This window comes from Aulonocara stuartgranti (genome assembly GCF_965226115.1).
Source record: "Aulonocara stuartgranti genome assembly, chromosome: 7".
NCBI classification, from domain to species: domain Eukaryota; kingdom Metazoa; phylum Chordata; class Actinopteri; order Cichliformes; family Cichlidae; genus Aulonocara; species Aulonocara stuartgranti.
Window position 1 is genome coordinate 59,984,783 of NC_138945.1, and position 24,999 is coordinate 60,009,781.

Genomic DNA, 24,999 nt, shown 5'->3' on the forward strand with positions numbered 1-24,999 from the left:
AGGTTAAAATATTAGCCCTCCCAATTCTGACCAAACAGATGTTACTTAAATATCTCAATATAGACTTTGAGATGTCACAATTTTAACAAAAACACTTGTTGGGGACATGGAACATGCTTAAACAACCAACAGCTAAGTATTTTCTCCCTGATTATATATGTTCCAGATATATGTTAATCATTCATTTCATACTTTCTTACTGCTGCTTTCTAAAAGGAAAACGTTAACAGCCCCTTGTGGTGAAAGTCCAGCATTTGACTAATGGCAATACCATCCAAGTAATAACGCTGCTACATTTTTGTAAAGTTGCACCTAAATAAAAAGATATGAACTTTTCATTCATTGGAGAGTTGTGACAAAAATGGACTTGCTCATACAGTATCTATGCTGGATTATGGTAATATATACAATGCATATGGAGTACAAATACTGGATACTGTCTATCATAGTGCACTGAGATTCATTACATCCCATGAATAACTCATGATTTCATGTTAGACTCAACAGCTGTTTTCAGATAGTGTCACTCTCCTGATATTTTCAGGCCTTCATCCTTTGACACAAACTAGGATGTCTCTGACTTTGCACACAAGACTTGTTCCTCGAAACTATTCTTAAAGCTTTTACTCAATTAGGATTTAATTATGCTTAATTATGGTGCTAGAAGTTATTTTTAATGACTTGACGACAGCCACATCTGGCTGCAAATGCTGTAAGTGAGCGTAACTGACCATTACTGCCCTTATTTGCCCTGGGATAACTGTGACGATTAAATAGTCACAAACACATATTCTGTTTGTAATCTGCTGCTAATCTTGACACCGTTTATAAAAGCAATTTAAATCTCAAGAGTCCTATTTTCTCACATACATAAATAAATAAATAAATAAATAAATAAATAAATAAATAAATACCACCCTAGATAAATTAACAGACACCAAAACCCTCTGCCACAAGTACTTATTGCACTTCCCATCTCAAAGGGCCAGTATAGATGTTATTTACATTTTGCAATTCAATGTTGATGACAGTGGTTCTATTTATTCTAATTGTAAGGCAATCAGGGGTTCCAGATGTGTCCTGAAGACTGCAGGCCTGTTATGCAATCTGTGGCCACGAAGACAGATACTTAAATTATCATGACAACACTAATTAACATGATGGCAACCAGTTAAATTCCCACCACAGCTGGGCTCCGGTCAAAATGGTAGCACATCACAGTCAAGTGTTCTTGACATCCTTTCCAGAACATTGGGCATAGTGTCCCTCACAAATACTCTGTATCACATACACAGGCCCATAAGCATGCACAGCTTGTCGTACTGCACACATGAACACACACACACACACACACACACACAAAATTACAGGCCCTAGGAGGCGTATATGTGTGACTGGATTTTGAAACAGCTTGAAGCCATGTCTCATTTTTGTGACCTCCCAGCTGCAGACCAGTGGAGAAAAAACTATCAAACCAATGAAGCTTGGCGGGGCGAGTGTCTGTTTGTGTGTGTGACTGTGTATATATATGTATCACAGCTGCACATGTGACCATCAAATGCCTTGGGGGGAAAATACATTCAGTTAAATTGGGGCTTGTTACTCACAGCCCCTCCCTCCTAGCTTCATTGAGAAATCAGCAGGACTTTTAGGTCACTTTTGGTCACTACTGACCTCGTCTTTCCTCCCTTCTTTCTCCAATCTACTTCCGCTCATACATTACATCCCTCAGCCTCCCACCCTGTCTGACATCTCCACTAAAGATGTCAGACAATGGTTTCACACTGATCAAAAGAGACAGTGTGTCAGTTCCATCACAGGCCACAGGGAACAGTAGGAACAAGTGAAATTGTTTGTGAGTGTGCTAGAAAGTGAGAGCCAGTGCACGTATTTGTGCATGTGTGTGCACGCGTCTGTGTGCACGCGTGCGCATTGTCATGTGAAATTGCAAAGGTCCAGATGTGTGTGCATGCGTGCTGACGTGTTGTGACGTCAAGATATTGCCTTAGAGAGTGTGCAGGGTAAAGAGAGAAAGGGATAAAAGGGTGTGCTGGGAGAAGGTATGTCAAGCAGAAGAAAAACAGTCTTTGCCACAGATGAACTGTTATGGTACATATGGTTTACATATGGCAGCAAGTACCATAAAATCTCAAGAACTTGAGAAGTCCCCAGAAACCTTGTGTGGTACCCACATGACATCCACTTCCTTGTTCCCAAAATAGTCTTTTTTTACCAGTAGTTGCAAAATAAACAATATAAAGAATTACTTAACTAGTATTTCATTTTCTATATTATTTAATTACTTATAATATTATAATATTTCAGAATCTACAAGTGTGGACCCCAGGAGGTGATAAACCCCTTTGTTATATGTTATACTAGTAGTCATTTGTATGAACCGACACTGCATGTCGCAGAAGAAAGCCAATAGGATAATTAGCCATTTAGACATTCAGAAGTAGTAAAGCAAGGAAATTTTCTTTTAACAAACAATGAAATGAATTATTTCTTATTGTAGTAGCTTATAATATCCTAAGTCATTTTGCATGTAATATATAGACTCCCTCTGATTTTGCTCACTACTAAGAATTTACAAACATTTTGGTGAATTTATAATATTTTAATATTTCATTAAATTAAAAAAGACGCTTTGAAGAGGTCAGAGTGAAGCTACATTACTCCCACAAAGGAGTGGCTGGAAATATTCAATCTATCAACCAGCTTTGAAATGCCTCAGTGTCCCCCCAGCAGAACTCGAGGAGATAGATGTTGAAAAGGTGGTCTTGGCATCTTGCTTAGATGGCTGACCCCGCAATACCAACCTGGTTAAGCGGCAGAAATGATGGATTTATGGATGGATAATGAATTCCGTCTTTTTTAATGTCTGTTTGACAAAGTATACCATTTATACAATTAGAAATTATACTCTAAGTTGTGTCAAATGTACTTTTTCTACTGTCCATTGATACCTTTGTATAATGTATCCTAATTAATCTACATCTAAAATACCATGGAACTGATACATGTTTGCCATTCTTGCTTTATATAGTACCTGTTTATGTTTTTATTAAATAAGGGCCTAAATCAAATGTTCTAGTTATTCTGTATTTTTCACAGCTTCATAGAGTATAATATATAGTTTCAAAATGTCCACAATCCTGTATAACAACATATTACTGTTTTTCTTATTTTTATGGATTTATATGCATTATAGCTTTTATTACAGTGTCTCTGTGCAGTTTGTGCTCTTTCAGTAGGTTTCAAGTTCCCGGAAAGCACACAGACTTAGGCATATAACCTACCTTGATTTAGTGCACAGTCAGTGATTGTGATTGCCACCATTTGCTACAGTCATCTTAAGAGCTTTAACACCACTCCTGATGTGAATTTGTCCATATTCTTCAGCTGCCTACTAGAGTTTCAGCTTATATTAAAGCATATTATGTAAAATCTTAGAGTACATTAGGTCAAACATTTTTTTCCTCCTTTTCAGTGTCTTCATCTTTCAGTTCAGTATTTGGGTATTCTTACTGTCAGTCCCTTTAAAATACAGCCCATCAGTTTTCAAACTTTGACACAACATCAGCAAAAACACACGCAGCTTCAGCTTTTTTCCCTCGGTATTGCTGATGTAACAGAGAAGACCTGGTTTGATGTAGCGGGGTGAGGATTACAACTGCAAGCTTTTACATATGCACACGTGCTTGCACACATGCGCTCACACATCCACACTCTGCACAGGCCTTGAGCAGATGGATAAAGTAGTGAGGATGTGGCCAGAGGAATGATGCATGACAGGGACAGCTGTGCTAAGCTCATTTCATTCAGAATATACATGCTCAGTCAGGGGCAAAAGTGTCAAAGTGAGACACAAGAGCGAACACAAAGGATGCCTCTTATGCAAACACTCTTAGGAGTGAAACCACTATTGCTTATTTCAAATGGGAGTCTCTATTACCGTAAAGGCAAACACACCTCACACGGTGGAGCAATAACATGCATCAGATGCAACTTAATTCTTTTTTTACAATAATATAAGGTTCTTTCATCTTTTCAAGTCACAGAAAAATCTTTGTAGGTTGTAAGTACTGTAATGGGTCATAATTTGTCCATTTTAACGTACCAGCAAGAGGCAACAGCAAGAAGAAGACTTTTTCTTCATTATATGTAAGTATAAGGGCAGTTTCCAGCTGACAGATTCCAAATATAATGAAATGTTGTATTATTTCAACATAAATAAATAAATGAATGCAATAAAAATCTGAAATATCGTGTTGTGACATTTATAGCAAAACAGTATACTTATGGATGATTGATTAAGGGAAAAAACTAAATAAAAATTCTTAGTAAGGTTTTGAGGCATTAAGTGTTTTTCAATGTCAATGTTACATTTGTAACAAATGTAACATTGACAATGGTGGTAGAGACCCCTGTCTAACAGATCTTCCAAAATCTCTCATTGCTGTTCAGCTGAGTTGAGAACTAGTGACTTTAAAAGGCCATACCACATGACTCACATCATCCTTCTACTCATCAAACCATTCAGTGACCGCTCATGCCGCATATGTGTGGCCATGCCATCTTTGAAGAGAGAGCTCTCTTCAGGATAGAAAGGATTCTTCAATTCAATTCAATTCAATTCAATTCAATTCATTCAATTCAATTTTATTTATATAGCGCCAAATCACAACAACAGTCACCTCAAGGTGCTTTATATTGTAAGGTAGACCCTACAATAATACATACAGAGAAAAACCCAACAATCATATGACCACCTATGAGCAAGTGCTTTGGCGACAGTGGAGAGTAAAAACTCCCTTTTAACAGGAAGAAACCTCTGGCACAACCAGGCTCAGGGAGGGGTGGGCATCTGCCACGACTGGACTGGGAGAGAGAAGGAAGGCAGAATAGAAGACATGCTGTGGAAGAGAGACAATGATTAATAACAAGTATGATTCAATGCAGAGAGGTCTATTAACACATAGTGAGTGAAAAAGGTGACTGAAAAGGAAAAACTCAATGCATCATGGGAAATCCCCAGCAGCCTACTCCTATTGCAGCATAACTAAGTGAGGATTCAGGGTCACCTGGTCCAGCCCTAACTATATGCTTTAGCAAAAAGGAATTTTTTAAGCCTAATCTTAAAAGTAGAGATAGTGTCTGTCTCCCGAATTCAAATTGAAAGCTGGTTCAACAGAGGAGGGGCCTGAAAACTGAAGGCTCTGCCTCCCATTCTACTTTTAAATACTTTAGGAACAACAAGTAGGCCTGCAGTGCGAGAGGAAAGTGCTCTAATGGGGGTGATATGGTACTATAAGGTCGTTAAGATAAGATGGGGCCTGATTATTTAAGACCTTGCATGTGAGGAGCAGGATTTTGAATTCAGTTCTGGATTTAACAGAATTATTCTTCATATAAAAAAGGTGATCACTCAGAACAACTTTGCATTGATTTGTATTCAATGTTCCCCTTAAGGGGTCAAGTGGACACAACAATTCCAGCAAAATGTCATTGTGTTCCATCAAAATAGAGGTCAAAGGTTCAAGTTTTTCCCATAATCTGTCACTCTTCTGTCTGCAGACATTTGCAGTTGTAATAAATACCACAAACACTGACTTCTGAAGGCCACTGAAGCATACTTCTCATTTTAATATTTCATATAGAGAAGTGGAAGAACAGAGGAGCTTTCCATTTTTAATGGCCTGAGGGGGTTTTACTACCAAACCTTTAGTGGCTCTAGTAAAAACAAAGTTTCACATTTCATGACTATTTATGTTGTTGTCGTTGAATCAGTTTAGAGTACTGTGATGGTTTTAAGGCATGGGGGAGAAGAAGAGAATAAAACAGAACCTAAAAAAGGAAATATCCTGGAAGTGATCTTTTGAGTTATCTCTCTGTTTGCCACTTCAGAGTAACAAACAAGGTCCAACAAAAACACAAAAGTGTAGTGCAGGCTCTGTTTTATATACACACACATACAGATATGTATATATACATCAAATATATGTATATATATATATATATATATATATATATATATATATATATATATATATATATATATATATATAAATAAGATAAGATAAGATAAGATAAGATAGAACTTTATTAATCCCTCGGGTGGGTTCCTCTGGGAAATTCGACTTCCAAAAAGCACAGCAACGACCGAAGTTACAGTTACAGAATTGTTATATATATATATATATACACACACACACACACACACACACACACACATATAAATACAGAGACAAATATAAATAAAATATACAAAGGGGATAAATAGAATAAATAGGAATAAAAAATAAAAATACAAGTACAAGTATATATATATATATATATATATATATATATATATATATATATTAGGGGTGCAACGATATTCGTATCGATATTGAACCGTTCGATACAGTGCTTTCGGTTCGGTACGCATATGTATCGAACAATACAAAATTGTTAATTTATTTTATCAACTTTCCTTCTGACGATGCTGTCTGTGTTGAGCGCTCAGTGAATCTGCGTTCGACTACTCCGCCTAGGCTCGACAGTGCAGCCTAGGCGGAGTAGTCGAACGCAGATTCACTGAGCGCTCAACACAGACAGCATCATCAGAAGGAAGAGCGCAGGGCAAGCTAGCGAGACAGAAGTTAAGCTCTCCTTACAACATGGACCTCCCCACCCTCATTCAGATCTGGCGTTTGGAATTATTTTGGTTTTCATGTGACGTATGACCCTGAAGGTAAGCGAGTCATGCACTAAAGTAAAACAGTATGTTGGATGTGCCATGCAATGCTCAATTACATGGGTGGGAGCTAGTGTGTTAGCGCAGTTAGCTCGTTAACGTGTTGGCCGTCTAGCCCCATGCACGGGGCGATCGGCGGTAGCTCGTTAACGGAGATTTGCCGTGTTGTGGCGTTAAGGTCATTTCAACGAGATTAACCTGAAAGCACTAGTGGGAACACAACGAATATGACTGCACATTTACGCCGACATCATCCTAGTGCAAAGACAAAAACAACAAGCATGCATGCTACAAACTTTAGCCGAGTCATTTAGACAGCTGTTAGCACATGATTCTCCTTATATGTTTAATATGCTGCTGAGAATATAGCCCAGAAGAAGCGGATAGTATAGCTTTTATTTTGGAAAGAGACATTTCTCTTTAATAAACTCTCTTTTTCCAAAGATGAGTGATTCCTCAATCAGATACAGGGCTCGCAATATCGCTAGCCCGACGTCCCGGGGCTAGCGATCTTTTCAGTCGGGCTACCAAAATCTATCTCTTCCCTGCCCATCGGGCTATTGTAGGAAGGAAAAATATATGTCAATGCTTTTGCATTCTTTCAGAAATGTAGCTGGGTAATTATGTCATTGGCATCGGTGAGCCACTGTCAATATGTGACATATTGAAATCGCGTTTGAATTTGCGCTTGTTTTTTTTGCTTTCACTTTGCAATGACAGCACTGATCTGTGAGTGATGATAATTTGTGCACCAATTCCTCTGACATAGTCTTATTAATCGTTAGCTTACTATGCAAACATGACAAGTGAAATCGCAGCAAGCTTAAACATATGAGAGGTTGATCGCGCAGAGAATCGCTGAGCTTATGTGAGTGCGTGTGTAAAAGCAGCAGGATATATATTTTAGTTCTGCTGAGCCAAATAAGACAGGTCAGGGTGAAGAAGTGACAGCCAAAGAAAAGCTTACCACAAAACGGAAAAGTTATGACAAATCAGACTATAAGGCAAAAAGAAAGTGCAGCTTTATGGTTTCATGGACAAAAGAATTTCTGTGGCTGCAATATGACGAGCTAAATAACCAGGGCTGCACATAAGTGGTCCGCAGGTGCGCATTCGCTGTCAAAATAAAAAACACGCACAAGGGTTAGGGTTAAATTTAAAAACTGTACTTTTGAGTTAAAATATATATTTATAATTTTAATAAATGACAAATTAAAAAGGCATGAACATTTTTTTTGTATCGAAAAAATATCGAACCGTGACACCAAAGTATCGAACCGAACCGAACCGTGAATTTTGTGTATCGTTGCACCCCTAATATATATATATATATATATATATATATATATATATATATATATATATATATATGTGTGTGTGTGTGTGTGTGTGTGTGTGTGTGTATCAAACAAAGACGACCTGAGTAAATACAGAATGCATTTATTTCATGATAATTTGTTTCATTAAGGGGAAAAAAATTATCCAAACCTGCCCGGTAATTGCCACCTAAACCTAATAACTGCTTGTGCCACCCTTGGCAACAAGAGCTGCAATCAAGCATTTTCAATAACTGGCAATGAGGCTTTCACATTGTTGGGGTGGGATTTTGGCCCACTAATCTTTGCAGAATTGTTCTAAATCAGCTATATTTGACGGTTTCTGAGCATGAATGGCCTGTTTAAGGTCATGCCAGGCGAACAGCCCCAGAGCAGCACTGGATATAAGACTGAAATTTGACTAAATTACTACAAAACCTTAATTTTGTTTGTTTTTTGTTGTTGTTTGAGCCTTTCAGAGGTAGATTTGCTGGTTTGCTTTGGATCACTGTCCTGCTGGATTACCTAAATGGGGTTGTGCTTTAGGTCACAACCTGATGGCCAAATATTTTCCTTCAGGATTTTCTGGTAGAAAGAAGAATTCACGGTTCATCAGTTATTCCAAGTCGTCCAGGTCCATAAGCAGCAAAGCAGACCATCACAGTATCACCACCATGTTTGACTGTTGGTATGATATTCCTCTTTTTATGAAATGCTGTGTTAGTTTTGCACCATATGTAACAGGATACATTTTTTTCTAGGGAGCTCAAGCAGCAAATCACCACCACCAAGAAAAGAAAGAAAACAAAAGAAATTATGAAATAAGGGTTTTTCTTTTCTCTCTCTTTTTCGACCAGTTATCCCTTTAAGGTTTTGTTTGTTTTTTTCAAGCGTTGTATGAGCTGTAATACTATGCAGATTAATTTTACTGAGGTGTAACTATTCTAAATAGAAAAATATACCAGTATTTATACTCATGATGCTCTTTGTTTAGGTTCGTTTTTTTCCGCTATACTAGGATGTGGTGGTATGTTTCAAGGTAAACAGTGTTAGGAAATCAATATATTAAAAAAAAAAAAAAACCAATATGTTGGTAAGTCAGCCACAAAGCCTTTTCCCTTGGGAATCTAAAGAGCATCATAGATCCATTCAGTGTGTGCTGTCATCACCCAGAGCTATCAGTTGAACCTAGGAGTCAATACAGGGCAAATAGCTTTCATTGAGTTTCAATGGTCCCCAAAAGAATAAGGAAGAGTACAGTGTACAAACAACCCACTTTCAGATGATTGCTGAGTCTTCATGTTCCAGTGTGAAGCAAGTGCACACAATTTTTAGAAACCAGCAGTTCTCCTTAAACAGTGCAATACTTGTCTGCATGCTGTGCATCAGTGCTGACAGCACAGGGTGATACATTTTTAAAGGATTAAAAAAAGACACGGGGAAAATAAGGTGACTAGCATCTCTCCATCCTAGCCACTAAATGTCTTTTTTACTAAAGCCCACTGTAGGCTTTCTATTGTATTTAATGTTGTCAGCTTTAATGACACACAGAGAAAATATTCAGTCATGCCAATAATAATTAAATGTTGACTAACTACATTTACATACAGTAAACCTTTATGCAATGCATGCATTTCTTTCCCTGTTTTCGACTTGAATAATGGTGAGGCTTCTGTAACCATGTGTCTCTTTCAACATTATAGTAGTACTGAGGTTTTCCACAGTTTGCCAGCTTAATGATCAACTGATCATTCAACTCGGCAGCAAAAGAAACAACCGTTAACATCCTGCTGTTGCTCTTTCATTCACTTTTATTGTGTTGGCTGTCCTTCGCTGACTGCTGTTGTTTTATCTTCTTCCCAAGGTCAATTAGGATACAAGTTCTGCAATTTAGAACTGAAGCACAGTGACATAGATGATATTTTGTAGCACTGAGTAAATTACTGTGCAAAGCTGGAGCACCTAATAAAATGTAGAGGCACAGGACCTTAAATATTAATACTGGCCTTACCTAAAGCTATAATATCTACCTCCCAGTCATTCACCCATCCCAGATTTAGAGCTACTTGGAAGAAACAGGGTGGAGACTGCCGTGCTGCTCAGCTGACAGCTGAATGTGGAAATTATATGGTAAAGCATTTTTCCTCTGTTTTCATTAGATCTGCATGTATATATTGAACATAGGTGGTTGAATTTCAAATTTCACTATGCAAAAATATGCTTCTGAGGAAAGGCTCTGTGTTGCTATCAATATCATGTGTTTGAGCAATTGAGAAAAATAAGAGGCAAATTGTGCTTTGCCTGATAAGCAGAAAAAACATCACTGTATATGTACTGTACATTATATTATATTTAATACTTACAGTCAGTGGAATTGTAATTTTCTTTGCAGTAAACGGAATAATAATGTACAGTGTAACATAACACAATATCATCTGGATATTCAGATCCTCGCAAATACGTAATTACACATCTAACACTTCACATCTAACACTTCAGATATATATATATATATATATATATATATATGTGTGTGTGTATATATATATATATATATGTGTGTGTATATATATATATATATATATATATATATATATATATATATATATATATATATATATATATATAAAATATATTTTATATATATAAAATAGCTCTGTACATCAGCCATAATTGTTGTTGTTGTACTTGTGTGGTCATCCAATTAAGCTGTGGTTGGATTCATGGTTAAGACACAGATATACCGGTACTATGAACAAAGCCCAGTAATACACAATTTTTGAGAGAAAAAAGTCCAACAATCACCAAGAACCAATTTGACTGTAGGATGATAGGGGATCCCCCGCCCCTTCCCTTTGGGTCTCCAGTCACGCCTCTAGCAATTTATTTTCAACTCCAGTGAGAACCAAAATTACCCCACTAATAGATTTATGCTTAGGTTGAACCTTTGGCTGAAAGCATAGCTGAGCTTTTAAAATAAGGATGAAATCATGATAATAGCTGGAGGGGCAATAGGGTCTTGTAAAAAAAAAGAAGTGTGATTTCCCAGTTGCTCATTACTGAACAGAAACAGAATCCTGAGTCATTATCATATCTGTAACATATCTGAATCCCATACATATTTATTTAACTATGCACATTTGGCCAATTAAAGATAACTAATAATATAAGTAGGTCACACCAATATTCACTTTTTTCCCCATCTGTCACTGCCCACTTTTTCATTTAAGCTACAATGTGGAGTGTATTGTGCCAAAGTTGCCACTCAAGCAGTTCATGCATAGAAGGAAAAAGATATGAACTAGCAACTGCCACCAGTGTTCTGCTATTTGATTTAAAATACAACAAATCAGTAGGAGGAGGAAGTCATATTAGCCATCCTGAGGTGGAGTGTAGAGGCTTCAGTTTATATGTGTGTCTGTCTGAGTAAGTGCAACTTTGCTGATCATTACATGATCTCTCTAAAACATCCATTCCCTACAAAAAGCAGACGTCCAGCGATTCTATGATTAGAAGGTCCTTGCCATTCCATTTTTCCGTCCTACTATACGTTTTCATATGGGGCCATTTACCCTCCCTCCTCTCAGCCTTTTTGTAGCCTTGGGTACGACTGCTTGTTTAAGCAAGTGTGTTCAGGTTTGTTTATACTTGCTACTTAAATGTCTTTAAAAACAACAAAGATACATTTTTTAATTCAACTTGTCTTCTTAACCAAAGAATAAATTCAATGAAAAAATAAATGAATACATTGTCACCCACAGAAAATAAAAAAGGGAGTGGGGGGTTCCTTTTTTCAACTCTGACACATATCAGTGCAACAACGCAACCTATAATTTCCCCATGGGAGACATTAAGGAGATGGGAAGCAAAAGACAGGGAGCAAAGCGTATATGCTGTGCTTTAAATGGGTGAGGCTTATTAGTTCTCATGGGCAAACAGCTTTCAGGAAAGGCTCAAATATAGTGTATAGAAATAAAGAGGAGAAAAAGATGTGGAAGTACGAATTGAAATGTGGGATGCAGAAAAATAAGAAATATAGTAAGTGAGGGAAAGAGACGGGAGAGAGGGATGATGGCGAGGCTTTCAATGTGAGCCAACAATCAGTCTAAAAATATTCTTGATGATATATGTCTGAGAACATTCAAATGAGAGTTTGTGTATGTGTGGGCAAAGGAGAGAGTGTGTGGGTGCCCAACAGTAGTCAGAGAAGATTTATTACATTTTATTTACAAAAGTGCAGAATCTGAAGTCCCACAGAGAAATGACTGAAGGCCTGAAAGACTAAGAGATTGTATAGGCAAGTGAGAGTTAGCGATATGAGAGCTCATCTAACTTTAAATCTCAGATAGAGGTCATTCTTCACAGTAATTTCTGATCTTTTCTTCAGAGAGTCCTCTACTTCCTGATCATAATCTTTTTCTAATGAAATTGTCTAGAGTTCACTTTCAGGGTCCTGATTGAATTGGAGTAAACCAAGCTAAACACAGCACTGTACACCAATTGGTAGGTTAAGGCGTTTCACCCTCTCCTGAATGTTCGTATGTTGACGTGTGCGTCCTCACCTGCGTGCGTGTCATCTATCACCACACACTCAGCTCAGTAGCAGCAAATGAGCATGGTGGTATGCAGAGTATCTTTACTGACAGCATGCATGTTCTCAGGTGGCCCTCTAAGTACCTGTTACACATAACCTATTGTAAATTGCCAGATGAGATGAGAAAAGATGGCAAAAACATAATCAGGAGATGGCAGATCAAAGGAAGTATATGAAGCTGAATGTTGGAAAAGGATGGCATAAAGATGCCAATGAACATCATGTAAACATCATAGATAGCTTTGTTTCTATATAGTAATGCCAACATGCTGCACATAATAAAGTTATCGCTATCATAATTAAAAGAGATCATTTTCAGTTTTTACAGTTATGATATGTGTTGGGTTGATATTATAACATGTTTAAATAATATAGGTCTATTATTACTAAAATTATATTATACTTATATAATTTTTTACATTTTTTCTTCCATATAAGCACAAATGCACAACATACATATTGTGTTTAAACAAAACGACTTTATTAACTTTGTACCTTTAACCGTGGTAATTCACAAGTAACTGCAATATTTGTCCCAAGTCAGCAACTGAGAAAGAGAAAGAGCAGTGTTAAAACTGACAGCAATATATATTTCACTCCCAGAATAAAGTGCAAAATGGTAGTGTGTTGTATTGAATTGTGTGTTTGTGTGCGTTGGGACCAACCTGCAGTCGTGGGCAGAGTTGTATGTTGGTGCTATAGTAAGCAGACAGGACACACGTGTCGTATCGTCCGCCAACACTCATTAACACTGCATGGCCCTTTAGACAGCAGTGTTTAGCATTCTATAATGAGTTTCCCTCCGGAGCAGCACGCTTGAATGTCACTCACAGTCAAATGCAGTTTAAGTTGGGAGGTGGTGATGCGTGTGGGTGGAGCATCAAGCTTGTATCTGTTTTCTGAACACAGAAGTGAAAGTAAATAGACATTAGATGACTCTTATAAAAAATAAATAAATAGCCGCAAGCAAATAGAGGAGAAAGCAGAAAGCAAGCGTTTATAGAGCATAACAGCTATGTGTTGGGGGACATGTTCTCAGCAGGCACTCTGGACAGACGAAATGCCAGAATAAATGCCACAGACTGTGTGCGTTTTCTGTGGGCATGGCCTTTTAGGCTAGACAGAGTCTATTATTCAATTAAAAACCGCAGAACCCACTGGCCTTAAATAAAACCCCAAATTGGATCCAAGTTTGCAAGGCAATGCATTGCACAATGAGTGGGAGTGACATTTTTATTGTTTAACCTTAGGCTGATGAGCCTGTGCAACACAAGAGCCCCATCTTGACATTTGCTAGTTGTTGAGGTAAACAAACAGAATACAAAACTCTGGAAATGCTTGAAAGCTAATTCATATACTTTGATACCCAACGGAGAAGAATTATGGAGAGAAATAAATCTGATAGTTGGAATCAATTTTAACTTAATTGTAAACTTGTAGTATTTGAAGACTCCACCTACACTTCATTAAATTGAATATTTTTTTAATGAATAAAACTCTAAATTGTTCCCACCAAAGAAAAATATTTTTTATTTTCTTATGTAATATTTTGTGATAAAAGTAAAGACTAGAATGAGAGTGTTACAGTAACACCAAACCCTGTTAGGTGTTGGTGGCTTCTTTGATACAGGGAAGCCATGGAAGTGTATGTGTGTGTGTGTGTGTGTGTGTGTGTGTGTGTGTGTGTGTGTGTGTGTGTGTGTGTGTGTGTGTGTGTGTGTGTGCTTTTTAACAATAGCAATACAATATGTCATATGCTTGTCCCGTCTCTTATCTTAAATCATTCATATTAACCTAAGAAATCAGTGTGAAGGATAAAAACTGTTTATTTAATTTCAACATTTCAATGTGTTTAAGCAAAGAATATCCATTATTATTACCCACTGAACTGAAAAAAGCAATTTCCTGAATGCTACCTACATAACTTTACGAATCCATCAGAGGAGAGCAGTTTTTGAAGTCTTCTACATTTCAGTGCAGCCAGTAGAGAAGAGGAAACTGCAATTACTGATTCACAGTATTATATAGGCTGCCAGTTTGTCACAGGGCCACAGACAACCATTCACACTCATATTCACACCTATGGGCAATTTAGCATCACCAGTTAACCTAACCCCACTAACTACATGTCTTTGCACTGTTTGAAGAAGCCACAGTACCCAGAGAGAGCCCATGCAAACAAAGGAAGAACACGCAAGCTCCAGGCAACAGTTCTAACCCCTGCCGTCCTGCCATACATGTGCATTTCCATATGCTTTTCAAATATTGATTTCATTGTTTGCCAGTTGCATGCAACTTTTACTTTTTCTTCAGAGGTGATGGTCTGTCGGTGTGCGGCAACAGACCTGAAGTCTACTTTATGCTGTTCTATGCATTTACAAATGCAACTACAATTCAAGTGAAGGTCTGTGAGTGTGGCAACAATCAATGACAAACAAAGATGCTTCAGAAAAGCCTGATACTTCTTTTGATCTGTAGTGCTTCAGTGCTTTCCTCATGATGGGAAAATCAAGGCAAGACTCTATGATGAAAGATAAAACAATTTTCGATGTATGTATGTGTGTTTTGTGTATCTCATCTAACATGTTCATGTTAGATGATATGCCTGTGTGTGTTTTTGTAGTCTGTACATAAAGTGTAGTCTCTGCATTCTCGTTAGTGTATGTGGTCAAGCGTGGATTAATTAGCAGTGATGTAATTCACACTGTCACCTCCCATTACTTTCAAAGTGCACAATCCCCACCCTACTCTTTATCCCCCTTGCTTCCTCCCCACTTTTTGTTCCTCTCTTTTTATGTCACCCTATTCCCTTGTTACACTTTCGGCACCACACATTTACACACACCCGCCTCTTGTTTTTCTACCCTCCCTCCCTGCTTTTCTGCCTCCCTCAAACCCTTCCTCTCTCCTCATCTTGATTTTATTTTATACTGTTACCACTCACCCTCATATCACCTTTCATCACATCAACTTTTCTATCTCTCAGCACATTGAGCATTACTTTCCCCATAGTGGACATTCTCAATTCTTTTGTTTTTACCCTAAGGGCCCAGACACACCAGCAAAAAGAATTTAAGATTTATATCAGCAAAATTTCATTTTATTTCTGCAAAAGTACCGCACTGCAACAACACAGAACTGCAATGAGCACCATTTCCCACAAGCCAAGCCCATAGCAAGTGAAGCACCAACCAACTTGAGAGAGTAAGTTCATTCAAGTCCATAATCTAATAAGCTAATCTATATCACAGACTGTTTGCAAATGACAGATGTAGCCACTGTGTCGTCATCCACTTGTTTGTGTATTCACATTTCAGAGCCTCCATTTTAGCTTTGTGGTGATATGCTTGCTATTTGGAGCCTGAGGTGAGTGACCACATCAGGATCACAAGCTGGAGTCAGTTAGGCAGCACTAGCAAGCTTGACTAGCAGGCAATCATACAGACACAGATAATATATAATATACTACTGTGTAATATACTAATATTAGAATTCCACTCAGCAAAAAATGGACCACAGACTATCATAACAATCCAGTTTTTCAGACTACTGTATTAAAATATCCCGAAAGGCACTAGCTAGAAAAAACACAGTTGTGTGATGCATGACTTATACAGCAAGGTTAAGCATGAAGATCAACTCTAGCAACCTGGGCAGCAAATGGTTCCACCAAAGGCCAACAAAATCCTTCTTAAGGAAAAAGTCAGATGAAGGTATTTCAAATCTGGAAAGCATCCAAGAATCACACTCAATACAAGGAGGATGGAATTAGCCTCTGAAATGATCTTGACAGGAAGCACGGCACACAATGTAGCAGAAGAATAAAGATGCCAGAGCTCTTGATCAAAAAGCCTTGTATTGTGGTTTCATCAATCACCACCCCATCTCAGTGCCATAGCTAAAAATCACCCCAGGTTACAACCACTCACACATACATCTTTCTTTCCTACACATAGTAGAGCTTAGAAAAAACACACTATTTGGGTGATATAATTATATGACAATGAACATGCATGTCAGATGATAAATGACAGTTCATTAAAAAGATCATTTACTAATGTTGTTTATCGTTAGCACAAAAAGGATTATTTAAGAGGAGCGTTCATTTCAGATGCTTCCATTAGGGACAGTGAAGACTTCAAGTACCTCGTCTTCTTGACCGTTGTGTTATTTTTCTTTATATCTTCTTTATTTTGAATATTACATGATTAAAAACAATACTGAATGAAAAGCAATCTTTTTATTTTGCTAAAAGCACATTTCAAAAAGAAACTCACTCAACTGAACACTGCATAAAGTTCTGGTCTAACCAATGGGATGAAAGATTAATATTTAACTGTCACTGCTCACGTTCAGAGGGACTTGCTATTTTATTTAACAGTTCTTCGGGAAAGGTCATATCTAATAAAAAAAGATGCAAATGGTCACTAGGGTGTGCTGGTTATGAATATAGAAGAGTGATTCTTTATCATCCACAAGCTTTATGGTTACAATATCAGCCCACAGAACAATGATTTAATGTGAGCTGTTAGCTCCATGAATGATGAAATGAAAGCCCTTTATCATACTGATAAAATGGTAGTCCAGGGAGATTTGAACACAATTCTGGATGAATAGAAAGACAGGTGTCGATCAGTTGGAACACACATCACTTTATCAGGAACCTTTATGGATTCAGGCTGACTTTAGAAGATATATAGAGAGTCAATAGGTGTTTCAGCACACCTGGTTTAAATCAACCAGAACCAGTAACCCCCGAATCCATTACTGGCAATCTTTATGAAGTAAAAATGTTATTTATGAGCTGATATTATCTCTTAAACACTAAATACACTGAGAACTAAAGAAACTCAAGTCTATTAAAAATTGGAATTGCTCTCTATAAAAGACCCTCAAATTAATTTATATATAAACAAATCCGAGTTCTTTAAATATAATGTAGGGAAATATTCAATTTCTCATTTCTTATAGCTGTGAAAGAAGAAAGTGTTTAAATAAGGGACTAAATATGCACAGTAACAAAAATAAACCTACAGAAGAGGACAGTTCAATCTTTGTATTGAACTGCATAAAAAGATTGGTGCAGACAAGAAAAAAGCAATCAAGAGAAAAATGTCATCAAAAAATTAGTGATTAGAAATGAAGAATGATCTGATCCCCAAAACAATCTCTTATGAAGTTTTTTTTAATAGATCAAATCAAATCAACTTTCTGTGAACATGACTCCTCAATCTTTTTGGAAGAAATTGAAGATAAAATTCCCACAGTTGATAGAGTTCCAAAACATCTGTGACACAAAAATAACACACCCATCAAGAACTGTAAGATGCACTCAAACACTTACCCTCAGAGAAAATAGTTCAGTTCTGATGATTTGACAGTAATGCTTTGGACATTTTTGTGGTGTAATTTCTAAAGTTTCTGAGGTTTATGCATTTTACAAACTTTACAGGAATTGGACTGGTAATGGAAGTCAAAGCTAAAACTTGGTGTGCTAAGAGCTAGCCATTAGGCATGTTACAGGCCTTCTAACCTTGTAACCTTTTGCAACAGCGTCATACCTCAACTATTTTGCAAGAAAATACAAATGTTGTTTTGGTGCAGTTTTTGGACTTTTATACACGGTCCGTCTATATGGCTCAAATGTACATAGCATAATTTTAAATGCAGGCTAACTAAATCAAACCAGACCAAAATTAGCTTTTGGGTTCTTTATTCTAAATTATGAAATTTGGTGTTCAGTTAAAAAAATAAAAGGTTGAAACATAAATTTCTTCAGACATCATTCTTGCAAATAAGTTAAACATACATATGTATATGTAATCCCACATTTACCATAGTCTTCTTTATCCAGTACTTCCAGTGTTGTGGCTCAGCTGCAGGGGAGGAGTGGGACAGTGGGTTCAGGGGACAGTGCCAGGAAAGACTAGCTGGGACAGCCACTTTTAGATGTTTTCTTGAGCGTAACCAGAGATTTGCGGCATGCTTTAAAATGTGTATATACTTAATGAAGGCATCTCTTGATTGCAGACTTTGATAGCGATATGCCTTTTTCCTCCAAAATGTTGTCTTGGCTAGAATTTGTAAAGGCTTTATTCTTATCAACGGAAATAATTGTTTTCATGATGCTCTATTCTCTACTGTGTTCTTTCAGGCCATTTGGTGTTGTTGAGCTGGTCCATGCATTCCTTCTTTTTATGGCTGCACCAGATTGTAGATCTGGCCACTCCTAATGTTTTTGCTATGTCTATGATAGGTTTATTTTGTCATTTCAACGTAATGATGGCCGAATCAAATTCTCTTTGGAACTTCCTGAGAGTTCCAGCATTACACACTTGGAATCAACGCGTGTCCTATTATCTACTTAGAATGTCATGAAATAAGGAGAAACAGGCTTCATCTTTCCATAAAACTACTTGTCAGTCAATTTATTATTACTTAGAGGGCTGGGTTAAATTACTAGAGATAATACTTACCCTTGAATTCTACTTGAAAGTCTACAATGTAATCACTTCTTGATTGTTTGATGTAAAATCAACTGTGGTGGTGTGCTGAGGCAAAATTGAAAAAAAAAATCGTCATACCTTTTGATCCTAACTGTATCTTTTGCTATAACTAAAGGTATATCTTTGCCTCTTTTGTGTGCGCGTGAGTGTGGAAGAAGAGAAAAAATAATAATAAAAAGGTTAAGTGATTCCAGTCTCTTTCTGTTTGCTATGGGAGAGAAAAATGACCGATTAACAATAGATAAGAGGCGAATAATGTGATATTACATAATGAATACATATATCACATGCTCGAAACAACTGGTTAAAGTGAATTTGAATACATCTTTACCCCAAGAATGAATACTATATCCTGTACCTTTGCTATCTTCCTCCCTCTTGTCTCATATAATCCAACCCAACCCTGTGTAGCATTCAGGTGAACAGTGATTGGCCCATGTAAAAACCATGTGTCAAATTCAAGGACATGAGTAAAATGAGAATAATATACAGAGCTTCTTCTTCAGTGCTTTTTGGTAAGTGTTTTATATAATGAGACGTGTAGTGGATCCCCCTTTTCCAGTCTCATACATTATTTCACCTTCACTTGGATGTTAGTCGGAGAGTATCAAGCCAAAGTGAGGTACCAGAAGGAACTGGTATAAAATAGTGGATGAGAAAGAGCGATCTAAAGAATTGTACAAATTGGGAGTGACATATTATGCTTTTTCATGTCAATGTCTCATAAGATTTTAGAACAAAGGCAAGTCGTTTGAAATGAGTGGGGCATTCAAAAAACAAACAACAGCTTTCAGAATGTTCCGCTGAACTGATCGATGGTTTGCCAAATATCAGTCACTGCTCTTTTTTTGGTGCAGTGTTACGCTCTGTGTTTGACCTTCCTGATGGCTGAGGTAGACTGAGGATATGTACGCGAGAGACAGTGTAAAGGCAAGTCCAACAATAAGTCATGATTGATTTTGTCCCCTGCCAGTTGGAGGAAGAGACAAACACGTTCCCCACAGGGCCTAGTGAGATAGATTGTGTACCACGAATGCCATTGTTACTGAAAACCACATTTTCCCTGACAAGGCAACGCAATTTCTCCTCCTTCTCTCCTCCTTTCTCAGGCTGGCAAATACTCTTAGTCTGATAGATGGCATTTTATCCAATCACACATCTCTCGTCTTCTTTGTTTCTCCCATCCCATACCAAACACACAAACACATAGAAGAAGAGAGACAATGGCAAATATGACTCTGCATACTGTATGCATGTTTTAAAAGTCAGCAATTAAATTAAAGCGCATCTGGACTTTACTTGATACGCCCACCGGCGCTTGGTATTTAAGCAAGGAAGGATCTTAAGTCCTTTGTTTAAAAAATATGGGGGGATGTAAAACACATGACAGTCTTTATATGAGAAAAAATGGAGAGAACATAGTTAAGCATAGAGAACAAAAGGTTCTTTGTTATGGCGAGAGTACTTATGAAAAAAGGTTTTGTGTTATTTAAGTGAGTACATCAGTCACTCAACAATGTTTCACCAAGCTGCAAGTAAAAGCATGTTATACTGAACATTGATTATCAAATAAAAAGTCAAACTAAAAGAGGTCTCCCGATGACATTTACAGTACTGTGCAAAATTCTTGAGCAATAATAATAACAATACATTTATATTTTGTCAAGAAACTGGGAAATAAGCGCAGCACTTTATTGAAACAGGTGCAGCGAACTATTGTATTTCCATGTATGTTTACATACATGACATTGGAGAGACTGTGCAATTCTAAAAGACTTCAAAGTCATAATTTAGTATGATCATCTTTATTCTTCAACAGCCTAAACTTTCTTATCTGAACTTTCTTGTAATCTCTCTAAGTAGTCTTCAGGATTAATTCTACGGACTTCTTGAAGGACTATCAAAGCTCATGTTGAATGTTGGATGCATTTCATTTCATTCTCTGTCAAGATGACACCACAAAGTCACACTTGAGATCTGGACTTTGGGGAGGCCATTCCATGACTGATATTGTTCCACTGTGTGTGTCTTTCTTTTCAGGAATTTCCTATACTGCATTGGCAGTGTGGTTGTCTGATGGTACTTTTCTGATGATCCTGTGTTCATCTTTTCATCAATTTTGATAACATTACCACCACCACCACTGGCAGAGCCCAAAACCACGACAGGGCTTATAGTGTGTTTTACAGATGTCTGTAGATACTCACTGTTGAACCTCTCTCGTAACTTCCTCCATATGTAATGTGGCATAACTCAGCCTTTATAACTGTTTTCCTTCCTTAAGAATGGCTTCTTGGAAGCCGCTCTTGCCACTTAAACCATTTCTGATGGAGCTTTAGTGAACAGGTTTTCTATTTCTGACGAACGTGACTTTAAGAGACTGTTTTTATTTGTGCCACTTGTCCAATTTCCTCCATTTTTTAAAGACACTTTGGACACTGTGCCAAGATATGCTGAGTTTTTGATGACTAGCTTTTTTGGAATGACCTTGTTCGTCCAAATTACTATTTTATGCCTGCAAAACTGTGTCATCTTTGGCATTTATCAGAACACATCATGTGTTTTTGTGAAAGGCTGCTCGTAAAAAGGTACCACTATAAAAATCACAGGAAGGCCTTGCTGGAAGCAAACTCTAAAGAAATGATGGCTGATTTCAGACTGTTGCATAGAACTTTCCAATTAAAACTTATGAAACACTTTTAAACATCCAGAGACATTTTAAATTCTTATAGTAACAGAAATCTAAGATTTTTTTTAGAGTGCACAACCAAAACACACACACAGACACACAACACCTAAATAAATATATAAAACAAGAAAGGGAACAATGAAATACAGCTGTATTCTATTCTTGAATTCTCCAGTCAACGGGCTCTCGTGCTTTGAACAAAAGCTGTGTAGGCTGACAGAGGCACATTGTAACAGTGCAGGACCCTTGCTGTGTTTTCTCATCTGCCAGTCAGCTCCTGTTGATTACAGCTGGCTGCCAGGAAGAAGAAAATTAATCAGTGGTGTCAAATTGCTATGTAGCTCATCTGATCGGGCACAGGAACACACTCAGTGACACACAATTTATGCAGCGTGTGCAAAGGAAATCCATCTATTACATTGCCAGACATAGCCCCTTTGGAAATTTGCTAACCTTCACAAAGTTACCTTCTGTTGCTAAATGTTGCGTTCACTTAGTTAGACTCTAGTTAGTAACTGCAGAGCTGTCTTTGCATTGAAAGAACAAAAAAATATTTTCAAAACTGTGAAATGGTCAGTTTAATTTATTTAAAAATGTTAGTGTGTAAAGTATGTAGACAATTTCGCTTTCAAATCTTGGTAAATCTTTATAATATGGCTTGCGACTAAGGGCGTAATTCTCCTGTAATTAAATGGAATTTCAATTATCTTATTTGAACATGTATATTTACATCTTAATTATATTTATCTGCAAATACCTAAACAAGTCGGGCTTTTACAGAAAACAAAGAAATTCTTATACCGTAATTAAATGTAAGTAGCACCTATTTCATAAATTCATATGTTATGCAAGAAAGGAAACACAAATTATACTGTAACCACGTTTGTTTGTTTTGTTTTTTTGGTTGATTTTTTTGTGGTTTTGTTAAAGTACTAGACAAGTAATTGAATTACTGTGTAATGTCTTGGTACTTTCTGCAGACAAACAATATTTCCTGTTACTGTTAACCCTATCTAACTTCATAATATCTCATTTCTTTTCAGAGTGCTCAAACATACGTAACTTTTTTTCCTCAGTATGAAATTTACATAGTAAAATAATTAAATAACTGCCTGTGCATGATACACATACACAAATGTGTAAAGGGAAAAATAAATCCAATTCAAAATACGACCTGGGCCGCAAAAGGTATTCACAATGTAAGATAGGGGAAATACTGATTGTTTTTCTGCAAATTTACTTTGATATTTCAACCTACTGAGAATTACTTACACACTACTTAGATGTACTTGCAGTACAATCATTTGTTGTAAAACCCTGACTTGTTCTAGTGTGCCTGCCTTTAAGTAGTTGAAGCCTAGGCGAATTTCATCAGAGCACCCCTGTTGATGATGTCATGGCTTTACAGTGCGCTCACACGGCGTTGCTGCTTCAGCAGCCTATTTTGTCATTAATAGCATAAAAAGAAAATAAAGAGGTAATTTCATGACACAAATCAGTAATGCAGCTATGAAACATACTTTAACTGTATAAGTTCAAACTGTTCTGACAATATGGGGACATTGCTGTGACTTGAAAAGTGTCCGTTTATTTTTGTTTGTACTTTAAATAGTGTCAAAAACATTAGCTAATGTAGCTAAATATCGAGAGAAATTTGCCTCAAAAGGGTACAAATGCGTACATCCAAACCTGAATAAATACTGGTCTTTTACACACAATTTATTAAGTTTAGCTTCACGAATGTTATGTTTTCAAGTCCCAGTTTAAAAATGGAACATCTGGGCTTCCACTGTATACATGTGGGTTTTTTTGTTTTTGTTTTTCCATTAAAGTGGTTTCGTTTCTTTTTCTAAATAAACTAGAAAACATGTAAAACCATTAAAGACAATACAGAGTAGCCTATAAAGGTTAATATATGGTTTAAATAATCTTCTGCTACATGCCATGGTTGTGCATCTCTTTGTGAAAATATCTATGGAGTGTTAGGGTGATTTTCCAATGTCTGTACTGAAAAATGCTACTCTCGGTGCTTGATGATTTGCTGGACTCTGGTGATTGAGAGACTGAAATAAGGTTATGCATGTTTCTCATCTTATCTGCTTTGCCACAAATAGTTCTTTAACTTCTTTAATAACTGAGCCCTTGTTTGATAACTAAAGGCTCCACCCTAAACGGCTGGATTAAACTGAAATCTCTGATTATTCGCTCTGAATTATTCTTAGACACTACAATAGGTCATCCAACTAATTAGGTTGCTTTTGAAGGTAACATTGTAATGTTTATCCAATTCAACTGAGGTTTCCAAATGTGAAAAGGGCTTATAATATTTGCAAACAGCATATTCCATTAATGTTAATTACAAGGCACTGCATGCATGACATTATGAGTGGGAGCTGAGCCCCCCTAAAGGTTTGAACCTAGAATCACCTCTGATTAGAAGGTAAATAATTTCAAATTAAATACATCCCATCCATCCATTCTCTTCCGCTTATCCTTTTTCAGGGTCGCGGGGGGCGCTGGAGCCTATCCCAGCTGTCATAGGGCGAGAGGCAGGGTACACCCTGGACAGGTCGCGAGTCTGTCGCAGGGCCAACACACAAGGACAGACAACCATTCACACTCACATTCACACCTAGTGGCAATTTGTATTATCCAATTAACCTATCCCCACAAGCTGCATGTCTTTGGACAGTGGGAGGAAGCCGGAGTACCCGGAGAGAACCCACGCAAACACGGGGAGAACATGCAAACTCCACACAGAAAGACCCCAGCCTGATGGTGGAATTGAACTCAGGACCTTCTTGCTGTGAGGCAACAGTGCTAACCACCGTGCCACCGTGCTGCCCAAAATTAAATACAATGAAATTTATTTTATTACATGGGAATTATACCCTTAGCTGTGGGGCATGTTATAAGTGTAAGTGTCAGCAAAATCTTTTACCCATTTGCATTATAATCTCAAACTAAAGGATGATTCAGTGAAAAGGGTCCAACTGCTACATATCTCTGCTGATTTCATGTTTTTAACTTGTCACAATCCGGGCTGCACACGTGCCACAACAAAAACCCAAATATGCATTCAAGTATTGTTCAAAAAACTATTTATTTTAAATAAAAGGGGGGAAGAAACCTTACACAAACTATGGCATGTG

General features: G+C 37.3%; 1 long non-coding RNA gene across 1 annotated transcript; it reads left to right on the forward strand.

The window, feature by feature from the left end:
* Nucleotides 1–6,520: 6,520 nt before the first annotated feature.
* On the forward strand, nt 6,521–8,859 carry LOC309710435. The gene is made up of 3 exons (XR_014277713.1): nt 6,521–6,739; nt 8,638–8,746; nt 8,820–8,859. It is a non-coding gene; the product is annotated as an uncharacterized lncRNA (long non-coding RNA).
* The last annotated feature ends 16,140 nt before the right edge of the window (nt 8,860–24,999 follow it).